The sequence below is a fragment of the Apteryx mantelli genome, chromosome 1 (assembly GCF_036417845.1).
Source record: "Apteryx mantelli isolate bAptMan1 chromosome 1, bAptMan1.hap1, whole genome shotgun sequence".
NCBI classification, from domain to species: domain Eukaryota; kingdom Metazoa; phylum Chordata; class Aves; order Apterygiformes; family Apterygidae; genus Apteryx; species Apteryx mantelli.
Genome location: NC_089978.1, coordinates 64,738,937 through 64,753,979, shown reverse-complemented (window position 1 = coordinate 64,753,979; position 15,043 = coordinate 64,738,937). Strand labels below are relative to the sequence as shown.

General features: G+C 35.1%; 1 protein-coding gene across 1 annotated transcript in view; it reads left to right on the top strand.

Moving 5' to 3' along the window:
* NALF1 (NALCN channel auxiliary factor 1) overlaps positions 1-15,043 on the top strand; it is a 489,143-nt gene that overhangs the window by 393,236 nt on the left and 80,864 nt on the right. The gene's annotated exons all lie outside the window — the stretch shown is intronic.

Genomic DNA, 15,043 nt, shown 5'->3' with positions numbered 1-15,043 from the left:
AATTATCAGTATGCTTATTTATATTTAGGTTAATCTCTTCATAAACATTATAGTGCTTTCTTTGTTTCCTATGGAATCAGAACACATATTGAAATGAAAATCACAGTTGCAGCTTCATTCAGTGGAGAAGCAGAAGGATGAACAGATGGCACAAAAGGGCAAGCTCTTAGCAGAAGCCTCTTTTTGTATTTGGGAGGATTATGTTAGCACAAATCTTCATTTTTTTCTTTTGTTTTAAGTGTTATATTTTGTTCCTTGTCACCGGATTTGAACTCAGAACAGTCTCTCATTCAGTTCGAAAGACGTAGTTCAGCAGTTTATATACAACCATCCAGCCGTAATTCTGAAACCAAATGCATTCTCAAATGCTAGTGTTACCATAGTTACTGATAATCCCAACACTTAACTGAAAATATGAAGAATCACCCAAACGAAATAAGGTGTTCTTTTGAGGAATTTATAATTATCCCATAGGTTACTAGATAAATTTGAGTGGATGATGAAGTTCTAAATAGATTTCAAAAGCATTGATACTTATTTTATATTTGCTAATTGAACTGATATCTCATTTTCAGATTTCTAATGGTCTTCTGATTATCCAGACATTTCTGGCCTTCACAAGATTTCATTTTCAACACTGACAAAATATAAAGCTCCTTTTCAGTCCTGTACGTGCCTTGGGGGGGGTCGTTTGTTTGCTTTCACTTCAGGCCAATGTGATGGCAAAATGCTCTATGCCAGTTTACAAAATTGCACAGCTGTAAATGGGGGGATGCAAATAAGCCAGTACAAAAAGATATTTAGTATTGTATAAATGTTTAAGACATTGATTGTTGAAATCTGTGTCAAGGGAGGAACTGCTTGATATCTTTCTTATAAGCATTTGCTTATTAGTCATTGTCAGTGACAGGACACCAAGTAAGAAGCCCTACTATCCCCAATTTACAGGTGGAAAATGGAAACATGAGGGGCTCAATTAACTTACATGTATGTATAGTGTCATTTTAGATGCATTTCAGTATGTCAGTTAGCTGATGGCTTCCCTCCTCGTTATGTGGGCATGAGTATCCTGTAGGACCTTGTCATACCCACCAGCCCTGTGTGAATATTTCAGACAACTCCTAGCCAATCTCGGATGGCACTAGGCACCTGTGTTAGGCATTCAAATTCAAGATACTATCATGACACTCATGCTTTTTGTGTTTGTGAAACAGTGAAAGCAATGGAAAAATATTTTTCAGGTAACCATTTTTATTTTAATGAACAACAAATCAGTTGAACAGTTTTGCTTCTCAGAAATTTTCTGTTACTGTTGTGAGTGATTCAAATCCTATAAATTTTACTCATTTGAATCACAGTTTTACTTTGGCAACCTCACATTAACCTGTGTACTTGAGGGAAAAATTGACTGTAAACAGAAAAATACTTCAGGATTTGGTCCAGCAGGACTACTGAACTAAGTGTTAATGGACTCCATGTAATAATAAGCGTATTGAGATTTATTGATTTTTTTTATCTCAGAGCACTTAGGCACAAATTCATCCCATTCATCTTCAGACCCATCCAGATCTTAAGTGGGCTGAACCAATTTCTGTCTTTCTCTTCATATAAGGAATCTTACTTAGATGTCTCACTGAATGCCTTAAGTTAGTTCAAATGAATTTAGATCTTAGGATTTTGAAAATCCAGCCGTGAAGTCATTTTTCATATTAATCCTGTTCTCAAAATCACGGTAATGGCTACCTAAATCATGCTGTGCCTAAGACAAGGAACACTTTGTCACAGGAAAAAGAAACAAAACAAAAAAAAGTGAAATTATCTGTTCGATTCATCTTGTAGATTTCCCTGCATTTTTATCCACCCAGTGGATATCGTTTTCCCCAGAAGTAGGAAAAAAGGTATACAATTCTAAGATTCCCACGAAAACATACAGCCAATCAGCTGTTGAATTTGTCATAATTCAGCCTTCAGCAACACGCCATAATAGTTTTTCAGCAAATGCTTGAACTGGGCTATTTTTTGATAGAACATACTCAATATATGCTCAAAAGCACAGCAAACTCTGCAAATTAAATATGACAAACTTCATAATCATGAACAGTCATTAGTCTATGCTTTGTCTGTGCCTGGTGGCCTTTTTGATTAGTTGTCTATGAACATTCATACAATAGTTTTATTGGCACAAATTGTAACAGGCCATAATAACCAAAGCTTAAAAGAGACAAACGTGGGATGTAACTGTGTATTTATTCATTCAGGGAATAGAAATAGTACTATATGATTGTCTGATCAAGAATCAAAGCTTGGCAAAAATGAACTGTTCATATTCTGTTCATATTCTGTCCATAGTAACTACTAAAAATCCTGAATATTTTAAATAATGAATCTGATCGAGGTAATACGACTGAGAACTGTATATCACAAAATGATTTAGGGCTGAATCCCATTTCTTCAGAAATCAATAGGATCTTATCAATAATTCTGAAGGAAAGTTTGAGGCTCTAATATCCTAGAGATCTATTTCTTGTTGATGCACACTGCATGATGGAGACCTGATGAACTCTCAGAGAACATGAGGAGCTGTGAAGGAGAATTCTAAAGGTCCTTGTTTACTAACACTGGCAGCTTGATTTTGATTTGATCTAGCACAATTGTGTCATGACACTACTTGCCATCCATAAATATTTCTTTAGGGTTTTAGGTATTTTTCCCTAAAGAAAGAGTCAAATAAAAGTTAATAGGTGAATACTTTTATTTTTCTACTTTCTGCTTCTCCTGTATCATGAGGTTATTTTGCATAAATGGTTTTTCAGTTCCATAACTGCTTTTTACTGTTGCTTGAGAAATTACAGTAATAAAAGTAAGAGTAAATATATAATTATTAGGACATTTGTGATGTTTAGGTTTTTCAAAGCTGACCGACACTTCCTATGAAACAATTGCAACCTATTGCTGAACAGCAAGGGTAGAGGCAATTTTGTCAAAGTACTTATTGTTTTTTTTCGGGTGGTAAAGGATATCTTTAGAGAAGACTAGTATATAGACAACTAAGGTCCACCCATCTTCTGTAACTCACAGTTATTTTTTTCTGCTACTTATTGGTATTATTTACAACTGTGATGACTGGTGCTTATCCTTTTCCAGATTACATCCATTTGTTCTTTATTTTTCACATTATGTGCTTCTTTTACTTTCAAGTACTCCTATCACTTTTGTCACCCTCCCTGATGTTTTCTCATGATTTTCTTCAGTTTAGGGATCAGAATGACATAAAATGATGCAACTGCACTCATATCAGTGCTATGCTTTCCTATTTTTACCTACAATAATTTCTTTTTTTATTTATTTTCAAAGGGCAGATGTCTTTAACTTTTTTTTTTTTAACTGCAGCATACTTTCTAGATTCCAAAAACAAAAGTAAGCAAATAGCTTTGCACAGGCACTTATTGTCTCTTATTCTTTCTTATTCTCTTTTCTTTTGTCTTGTTTCTTCAAGAGGATAGTGAAATTACCAGTAAAGTATCTAGATTAATAAATGATGTAAATACTCCTTTATTTGCCTAATAATTACGTTATTCTAATTTTAACAAGTGACTTTGAAATGTATATGAAATATCTGGCTATGGATCCACAAGCATGCAGAAGTCATGGATTCATATGAAGCTGAACAACAACTGTCCTCTGAAGAATTTTTCAGTGAAGCTTAGCTTTCTTTCCAGCAGATTTCACCACATCAAAATATTTATAGAATTACTCTTGTCTTGCCAGAAACATTGCCTCTTAATCAAAGAAGAAATTGGACTGACATCACTACAGGAAGCTGTGCAATGTAGTAATTGATGTTTTGTGTTTTCTTCATCTTTGGGAATAACAAAAGCAGCTCTTCCCTGTACATAGGGAGAAGCAGAATGAGGACATATCATAAAGAGTAAATGGAGCTGTTTCCTTACTCTTATTTAGGCAAATTATGGTCAAAACGTGGGTGTGGGTTTTTCTTTTTTTTCTGGTAAACAATATTCTTAGTATGCAATGGTCCATCTTTCAACACATTCCTTTTCTTTAATCAGAGTTGAAGGATTTTCATTGTTGTGTGTAGTGAATCAATTAAATAAGTTAGAAAGCTTGCCAATAACTGCCTCTATAAGTCAAGAAGTTTTATTAGTAAGAATATTTTTGTGAAGAAAGTAGCTCAGCCAACTGAGAAAAATGATTGTTGAAGGTCTTCAAAGTATATAAATGTCAACATTGCTTTATTGGTCAGCTTTTGGTCCAACAGAATCTAAGCTGGAAAAGCAAAGGACACATTCAATGAAGAGTTATCTTTTGTCTTAGGAGACACTTAACCTCATTATTTACTGTTGTTGAAAATTTCATTGAGGAAAATTTCCAGGATACTTACTTTTTCCATAGCAAATAGATCTCAGGAAAAGTTCAAAACCAGTCAACTTTGCATGGCTAAAATGAATATATTTCAAAATCATTATATGGAAATATTTCTACACACAAACAAATACCTTCTAAAAACATTTTCATACCTATATAAATGTGCATTCCAGCCATAAAGCTATATATTTGGCTTTTTGTGTGTGTATGTGTGTGTGTGTCTGGATGTTAAGAATCTGGTCTTGGTATTCTTTCTGAGTGAAAAAAAGTAAAAAACTTAATGTAGGCATAATTTAATGCTGAGCTTTCTGCTGAGCAGAAAAAGTGGCTTTGAGATTCCATTAATACAAATGTAAGCAGAGTTGTTCTGGCTTGACTGGGACCCAAGTGTAGGGAGTGATATGGGAAATATGTACAATGAGGTATAGCTCACTCAACTATTGTTGTATAAAATCTTTAAGTATCGTCTGAACTAGTTATTTAGGTTTCCTCAGAATCAGAGAAAGTTGGATGTTTCCATTGTGTGATTCACTATATACCGAAAAATACACCTAAAATAGGTGAAATAAATCACTTGCTTGTGGGTACTACTCCCTATCTACTAACTGAGAAAGGAATTTAGAAGACAAGCTTAAATTAAACTCAATATATAGACAGCTAAAGTTAAATAAGATTAGTCCTAGTTTACAACAGGAAAGTTACTTAACAACAGTGAAACGCCAACGCTCACTGAGTCTGGGTCTGGTCCTTAGCTACTTCTGACGATCTAGCCGTGACATCTGCCACAGGTGTCTGTAGGTATGCTTTGGGAAGAAGTTCAGTTTGGCTTCATAAAATGAATAACTACTTGTTCTAAATAAATTCCCCTCCACATACACAAATCATCTCCTTTTACTTTTAGAAGAATAAAGGAAAATAAAACATCGTTTTAAAATATATAAAAAATGAAACAGTTTTGTTACGTTGCCAGCTGATGATCTACAAAATTGGTGCAGTATGTTTCTTTGCAATGACAAATATCTCTGACAGTAAACAGAAATATTGCTACTGTTAACTAAGTATGATGGACAGATCTTTCAATCTTTTGTTTGATTGCAATTCTTTTAACAACTGCATAACATTGCTTTTCTTTAAACATAAAAGCCTTTGGAATTCAGGCAAAACTGGTTTAAATAAGCATTTATGAGAACAAATCCAAAACCTGAATGCAAGACTGCTTACAAACAATGCTGCATTTTATATAAATTGCGTTTTCATTTGTGTAACTTAGTCATTCCAGTTTACAGCAGTCATACCATTGATTGACCTCTTCTGCTTGGGGAATAAACTATCCATGAATACTGGTCCATCGCTGGGAACTCTCAAGGGTCAAACATAGGAGTCAAGCTTTGAAAAATCTTATGGGTAGAAACAAAGAAGTTTTGGCATATTAGAGCTGCTAAGCTCCTGTTTACACATTAGTGTGAAGGGGAAACAGAATGAATGTACTGTAACTGTTGTGAGCAATAAGATGTAAGAGAAGAGCAAACCCGTGCTTTAAAGTGTAAAAAAGTGTAAACTATCCATCTATGTCTAAGTTTAAGCACACGGTATGCAGACATTACTCATCAAAAAAGCTGCAGTGAAATAGAGCTGTTTCTAGCCAGTATACAGTGACAAGTGGCTTTGCCTTTTGGCTTGTCTTGAATAGGCTTATTTCCAAAGGAGACATGGATGTTCCAAAGTGCATAATTGTCTGGAAGACGGACTAAAGAATTTCAGACACCCAATTTAATCTGTTTAAAGAAAATAAATCTGAGACCCCAGCTAATATTTCAGGTGCACACCAAAAACTGTAGCATTTCCTTATGAACAATATTTCTAAGTTCTCATTTAACAAATTTGTCTGATGCTTTTATGACAAAATTATCTGCTAATTCTGATGTTTTACAGATGATTGCTTCATTTAGCACATAGAACCACTATGAAGCAGCATTTTACTCCCTGCAAACATCAACTTTTTGCTTCCTGTTAAGTGAATCAGGAGTGTCCACCAGGCAAAGTCATGGAGTTCTTTTTTCTTTTTTCTTTTTCCCCTGGGTGTGGACTGATTTAGTAACTGATCCGAAATCCCATGTTCTCTCCAATAGAACTGTAATGAAGTCCAGGTGCTTTTCTCAGTTCTATGAATCTGCTCCAATGGTACTTAAATGCATTTCACTTTCCACTGTATTTTATATGTAAATCAGTCTTTTTTGCACATGCCTACAATAATCTAAGTAAGATCTATATAATGTGACATTTATTCTATTTTGTATAGCCTAATGCTAATTATCATTATGCTGATTACAGAATAGAAGAAAGTGCAAAACAGAGGAGTTAATCAAAGTGTTGAACTCCACAAAGGGGATTACTCTCACATCCTGAAATAAAAACTGCGATTTATATTTACTCCAGTCATATGCTCAGACTTGCATACTGCAGTTTAGTGTGACAGAGTAATATTAGTATTATCTGGAAAAGAATGCTATTAATGTGAATGTGAATTAATGTGAAAGTAGGCATACTTTCCTATTATATTTACAGAGACAATGAAAATCTATATTTTATCCTCATCCACTTAAAGGTCTGTGATTGTATAATTATTCTATCCATAAAGTCGTAAAAGTCATAATGATTACATGAAGCATTAACAGTGAGAAGTTACAAGCAGTTTTGCTGAGAGTTCATGGAAAGGATGATTTTCAAGCAATTACTCTTGCTTGGGACAAATTAAGAACATCTAGTCCAATATTCTTTTTCCAACAGTCAACAGTGAATGTTCACAAAAGAGTCTAAGAATAGGTAAAAATATAGGGATACTTCCCCAGAACTTACTTCTGGCTTCCAGTAATTTGTGGCTAACCAGTTTTTGGAGCTAGACAATATATCTTTGTATTTAACAGCCTTTGGTGTGTTTTCTTGAATAAATTTGCCCATTTAAAAATTCACTTCTTCATTGCCTTTCTAGATAAGAACACTGATTATGTAAATGTGACTTTTTCACAATAATGACTTTCAAATTATATATTGGTCAGATAGGAAGAAATTCTGCATAGCAGCATATTCTAAAATATTCCTGTCTTATCAAGTAAGACAGGGATTAAAATATACAGTTTACATAGGCTATAGACAAATACATTTTTGCCAAGCTGGCTGGATAGATGTAAAAAATTACTGTCCCCATCTGTTCAATTACTGCATCTGAAACACTACCTTATTAAGGGAGCTCTCCTTATTCATAAAATAGATGAACTTAAATCACCCTTCTGTAGTGATTAAGCTGAACTTTTTTTACTATATGAGGTTATGGATTGTGCTGACACTATCAGTTTTGGCATCTCAGCTGTGTGATCCAAGACCTTTGGAGAAGTTGTAAGGAGTAAGAGTGTCTGTAAGAGTGTCTATATGCAAACTGAGTCTTCCTTGCTTTTGTTTATACACTTACAAGACAAATTCATACCATAATAAATGGCACAATCATATTTGCTTTTGGAAGGTGCTTATTTGTGACCAAGACATGAGATGTAGCATTTTACCATAAGAAACGGGATGACTGTCTCCTAACATTATGTGTTCCCTATATCTAAACAGTAGCATAGAACAAATATATATGTCATTTTATTGTTAATCCAAGTATGCCAGTAGCTGAAAGAAAAGGCAATAGCTCATTAATTTTATGATATCATCCTGCCTTTTTCTTTCTCTTCAGAGTGATAAATTGGAAATGAGGCTTTATTCTATCAGTGATAGCTAGAAATAAGCCCGATACAGTATAGAGTGCACTATGGTGTTGAAAGACAATTATGCTCTGTGCATGTTTTAAGCATTGGCTAAGAGGTAGACCTGTTACAATTGCTAGGCTTTTCAAAAGCATTTCATGAACTTTGACATAATTCAAGGAAGGTAGTTTAGTCCGCTGTATAGTATTTTCTCCACACACACACCCCTCCTGGGTCCCCCAAGTGTCTGCACTGTAGAATACAACTTTGTTTTTCACATCCTCTTCATGCCAATGTTGTGACACTTAACAAGGATATGCTAGGCAATGCAGTACTGGACTCATACTTGTTGCTAAGGTAACTTCTAAAGTACACATTTTGATATTCTTTGGAAAAGAAGAAATGTTGGTAAAGAGGTCCTGACTATATACTGCGCTTGGAGAGAAAACAAAACCCAGGCTGGTGACAGAACAAACTAGATAGACCAAAATATTTAAAGCTTGCCGTCAGGAAAAGAGAATTTTGCTGCTGAAGCTGTTCTTCTGCCTCTTAAGACTGAAGGAAAGAGAAGGGCAGGGTAATTTATTAATATTATGATTATTGTTCCAATAAAGTGGAGATCTGGAAGTTAGTCAGTCTTAAAGCAGGAACCAAATGCTCTCTTTTACATCCAGGTTTCCTGTGCAGCAGGCATCCGGGCTGATTCCTCAGAATGGGTTCAGGGCAGCCAGCACCATGATCAGGTCAGCAGAAGGAAGCACTGAAGGCAAAGACGTATCCAAAATCTCAGAGCTCTTCAGGGGTTCAACCTGTCTTCTATGCACACAGCTGGGACTTTGGAAATGAAATAAAACTGAGCACAGTTCATTCTTTTTGTTTAAACAAGAGAAGGGAAGGCTGCACTAATGGTAGTGTAGTGCTGCTCCTACTTTACTCATAAGGTCCCTAATCCAGTGATGAAGGTTATGGATGATGTTTTGCGTAAGGATTTAGTCACAGGATGAATTCTAGCTTTGGAGCAAACATAAATGTTCATCGGACTCAAATTTTATGATTATCATTTGGATGTATATTGGCATAGAAAAATTCTAATGAATTAATAATATGTTCAGAGGTTCAGCAATGTTTCAGATCCCTTTTGAGCTACAAGTAAAGTAACACGTTTTCCACCCCCCAGGACAACGCCAGGAGCACCAGGTAAGGCTATGCTGTGTGTGAATGTGTTCATTGGGTACCGTTGAAGCTGAGGTGACATTCATAAGGAAATTCAGGATTATAAGAGAAATATAGCAAAGATACACTTTCTGGGTATAACTCAAGGAAAGAGTCTTGTTGTCAGGGCTCAACTTTTTAAAGCACTTCATACAATCGTAGTTTAACAAAAAATACACTATATATAATCTCAACTTCACACCTTCTTGAAAGAAATTACTAGAGTTGCATTTTGCAGTGAGTATCCTGACATCCTGACAGGGTGTCAGAGAACGCCTTTTGGACCAGGTCACGCATGGAGCCTCATATAAAAAAAATCAGTCAGGTCTTTTAAGAATTTTTAATGGAGTAGATCTTTAAATCTGTAATTAAGACTCAATTCTAGACCAACATGTAAGTGCCATGCATGTCCAGTGACTGTTAAGGAGTTTAAAAATATATAGGGTTAATTCTGCTAACTAATTTGAGATTTTATTTTTGAGGCTTAAGTTCTGAATGTGTCCTGCTTTATCATTCTTGTTCTTTGCTTGTTTTACCCTGTTGCTTCCTAAGACAGGCCAAAAACCCATTTGTCCTGTTCACACTTACATGTCATTCTTACAGAGATTTAGCATGTTGCTCATCAAACCTTTTTTCAGTTTTCTCTTTTTCACCCCATTGTAGTAGCTTTTGAATAGATATATAAGAATTAAATAGTGAAAACTTTGGCTTGGCTATTGAAGTGGAGAGTGGGAGTTTTGCACACATGAAAGAACTAAGCATCTGCTTGTATACCTCAATATATAGCATTTCTCATTTTGATCCATTTTCTGTTGTGGAGCTGCAGTCCACCTGCCACAGCAACAGCTGTGATGTGAACGGATCAGCTTAGCTCCCCAGCGAGCCTTTGTTGATTAGAGTGATAACCAGCCACTGCTGGTTTGAAAGTTGATAGGAAATCCCATCACTGACCTGCTTCTAGCCTTAGAAAAGAGAACCAGCAAGAAAAGACAGACAGTTCTTCTCAGGACATCACTTGGGTTTTATGCATGAATGATCAGCAGGAAAATCAGCCTGGTCTGAAAAAATGTGCCGTAAAAACAAGCCTAAGCTTAAACTTGGAGACCGTCAGAGGGATTATCCATGTGCATGATCTCAGCCAACCTAGAACAGTTATCCACAGGCAGGGAACACCATTTCAGTCACAGTGTTAGCCAGAAGGATGCACACCTGGTCTTGCAGGAGGGACTGCTGAGAATGAGAGTGCTTGTGATAAGCATTTGAACATACCTTGGGATATAGTTGCTGGAATGAACTAGCCACACCTATTCTTCACTGTTCCTTTGAATGACAATTAATGGTTTGCACGTACCTGCATGGCAGTGTAATATAGAGATAACTAAGTTAGCACATGTTTAAGTGTCAGGGTTGTTTTATCCTGCTTCTCTGGCATGACTAGAATACTTAGAATAGAGAGGTTATACACCAAAAGCTAGCTTGGTATGTTTATATTTACACCAAAGAACATAACATAGGTATATCCCAGCATTCCCTTCTTGCATCTGAAAGAGGCAAACAGCATTTTTCTGATGCTGGCTTAAATCCATGTTGACACAAAGATTAGATGCTTTCTCCACTATAGATAAAGTAGTTTGAGATAAGAATTAAGAACTTACAGAATTCTCACGGATGGGAAGTCTTTATTTTAAATAACAGTAACACATACAAAAAGGATGGGAAGACTGTGATTGCCTTCATACAAAAACATTAATATAGTGAGAAGTGTGCAGAGAAGTGGACATTAACCTTAGAAATTGTAAAGATTTGCAGTGAGGGTAATTTGGCATCAATAGAAAGCTCATTGATTTTATTTGCTATAGAAAAGACCCACCCAAGGTCCACTGAATGCGCTGCACAGTGTCCTGGAAAGTGAGGTCACAATCACAGATCAGTAATGCAATTAAAATGGAACGGCAGTGTGATAAAAGTCAATTTCTATGCAAGAAGAGAGATCAATGTAGGCTATGAATTTGAAAAAAGGTGAAGAATCGCTGAGATTCAAGACTGAAAAATATCTGCCATTCCCAAGTGAGCTTATAATTTTCTTACCTTGCACAATAGGAACAGTCTTCTAATACCACTGTGGTCTAGACTACATCTGCAAAGAAAGGAGTGTAACATTTTGCAAACATCATAAAGCTGTTTCTCATACTCTGATAACCCATTGCAAGCATTAAAGCAAAAACAAAAACAAGAATAAAACCCAACCAAACAGAATTTCACTTGATGATACAAGGCTAAGAGGACCAAGCTGATGAAATGGGTTTTTAGTGTATGACAAAGAAAGAAACAATATGAAAAAGAAAGGGTCCAAGAATCCAACTATATGAAACTTTTCATACAAATCTCCATGATGCCTCATTCTTAAAAGCCTGGTCATTGGTACTTTATAGTAGTTGTTAGTGCTTTAGAGAAATTTTGAGCAGCATTAAAGAGGAATTAGATAGAATGTCATCTTGGTTCTTAGATACCCTGTAATTTGGGAGATAAAGGACTGACATGGCTTTCAGAGAGCTATTTGTAATGGGAAATATAGCACTGCCATTTGGGCTTATAATTCCTAGGTTCCTTCCTTTCTTAATGTGCAGCTTCTTCAACCTCATAAGCTTAAGACATGCCTTGCAGTAGCAAACAACTTGGATCCAAATGGAAGGGAATGAGGAACAAAGGTTTAAGGAATGGTATGTGTGATATATGAACTGCAGTTCAGCAGGAGGTAAGAGTAGCCTGAACTGTGCTACAGCCAGCACTGTTGTAAAAGAAATGCAGATTGCAATCATGCAGTCTTTCATTGCTTCATGTAGATTCAAAGGATTTCAATATGTTTATCTACTTTAGGGTTTTAGAATAGAACCATTTTGATATGTTTCCACCAGTAAAACAAGATATTTTTTGTGAGGTTCTTCATGGATTTCTTGAAGTTTTCAGCTTTTTTCTTGCTCTTAAAAAGGTTCAGACTCAGTATTGGTAATAATTCCGAGGTGGAAATGTTAACTGTTGGGATGGACTAACTGGCAGCAGCAGATCTTGAGTGATAAATTTGAGCCCACAGCTGAGAGAAATTCCTGCTCTGACTTCACATTTGATATCATTACCTGATATGGTTAAAGAGAGGAGAGAACTTCAGATTCTGTGTTTTTTTTAGGGTCTGTGGGTTTTTTTAACAAATTCTACCTTGTAAGTTTTACAGACAAAACACACATAGATATTTACACAACACGCACACACACATATTTGGCAACACCATCATGAAAATGTGAGCAGATATACTGCTATCTTGTTAATCAGTTTAGGAAGAAAAATCTTCACTCTCAAAAGCTTTACCCGCAGAATATTAGCAACAAAGACAGGTCAGCACATCTCATACATAGTCACCTCAACGAAATGGGTACTTTAATGTAAATTGGGGATGATTTAAACATCATCAGAAATTTCCTTATGTTCTCATTGTAAAAAGGACTGAGAAAAAAATTTGATATTAGAACTATTCTTCATGAAAGAAATGCAAATTTATTCAGTTACACAAGCAGAAGAAAATATATTAGGCTAAACAGCTGATCCTGTAGTCTTTCTGGACTATCACATAATCAGAATAGTAATCTTATTTTCAGTTCTGAAGTCAATTAGGATTAATTGTATCCTAAAAATCATATGAATGTAATTTATCTTCATTGACCAATACAATTCTTCAATTCTTTATTGCATGAGCAGTAGTTTTTTCTTATTTCCTGGAAAGTATGTGCTTGTGTGTGTGTGTGTGTGTATGTGTGTGAAATCAAGTGCATATAAGCACACACACAAGCACATGCACACACAGAAACACACACTTATCCTTTGCTAATTTATTATGATTTTCCTGTAGCTTTAAACCTCCTTCTTTTGCATTTTTCTTTGGCTATGTGCTTTTCTTCCATGTTCTCCTTAAAAAGTAAATTAAAAATGAAGAAAAAAACCCACCCTACTAATGTATCAATATATCTTTAAAATACCTTAAATATATGTTTAATAATTTTGATTCCTGTGTTAGTGCTTTGTAGGCTAGCACTGCAGTATGCTTCTTAGAGGTTTTTGTTCACAGCTGATCATATTTTCACTGATCTCCACATTAAATCAACATGTCAGCTAATTCATTTCCATTTTGGATTCCTTCTTCCTTGACATGCTCCACTTCCTTTTTCTGAATAAGAGATTACATTAATTTATACTCTACAATAGCTTTATAAGAAGAAATCTGGAAAGATCTACCATACTGGTCACTTAAAAATTCTGAAAATTCCTAGGTTAAATTATTAGTATCAGTCCCTTTTAATTTGGGAGCATTTAATTTGGCAGCATTTAAAAAAAATCATAAGAGTTTCAATTTCAGTCAAAGTTTGGCTTATAAAGATGCTATCTCTAAAGGAAAGATGTTAGAGGAAAATTAGGATAGTATGCATGTAGTATGTAGTGGTATGTTTAAGTGCTAGTAATGCTTAAATAGATATGTTAAATAAAAGCTGTTTTTAAAGAGAAAGTGTTCTTATGTATAAGCAATTAAATGGGGAAAAGGAGTAAAAAAACAAAGCAGGGATATTTTTGTAAGACTTTTGCAAGAATACAAAAAGTCAGGGTAGGGAGGCTGTATGGTAGAGAATTTTAAACATTTCTGCTTGTGATCCATTATTTGATTGTGACCCTGTAGGAATCAGAACCTTAAATTGTCTCAAACATCTGAATTTCTGTTAAGACCTACACATATCCCTCTATTCTAATTAGAATCATAAGACTTCAGAATCTCTTCCTATATAATAAAAGAGAATGGTAATTCAATAGAGTATCTTTTGCTGTGAGAGCATTAGTTCAAAACATATTAGACAATCACTGAAAGTCTTTATGAAATACACTGATGATCACTGTGTACTGATTAGTGTGCCAGGAAACCTCACATCCCATCAGCATTACCACTGCTTCTCTAAGCAATTTTGATTTCAGAACATAGACATTTAGCTGTCTTTTTGTTCTTACATAATCTAATACTGTATGCAGTGGAAGAGAATTTTATACTGACATATTTGTATCGTATTATTGCTTGAAAGAGGGATTTTACTCCTCTAAGTGTTATTTCAGAATATTTTTAATGAATTATTACCTTTTAAACATGAGAAGAAATTCAATATTGTTTGTGTGGTTTTGATAGATTTTAAGAATATGAAGTAATTCCAATGTGTACGCTTTGAGATGGTATACATTTATATCTCTACTTAGGTTAAAGAAAGAAAAAAAATCAATAAATGGTAATGATGAGTCTCTCTGTGTTTATATAAATGTGCATAAGTACGGATGAACACTTACTTTCATTTGTTGGGGTTTTTTTTGCACAAGATAAAAATATCAAATGGTTTGGGGACCTAGTAACGAAGAATCCAGATTCACCCATTTTTAAGTGTCTGATTAAAGAGTCCGGTAAATGAAATAAAGTCAATGGACACAGAGAAAGAGGCACCTCAGAGGCTAATTCAGTTTGTTTAAAATATGAATCATTCTCTGGAGCTTTCTCTCTCTTGCCATTGACTGTAGAAGGAATCCAGAGAGATTAGATTTCTGTATTTAGTTCCTCAGAGATGTGACTAAAGGTAGGTGGCATAAGTCCAGACAGCACACAAGCAAACTTTAGCAGAGCTATGAATAAA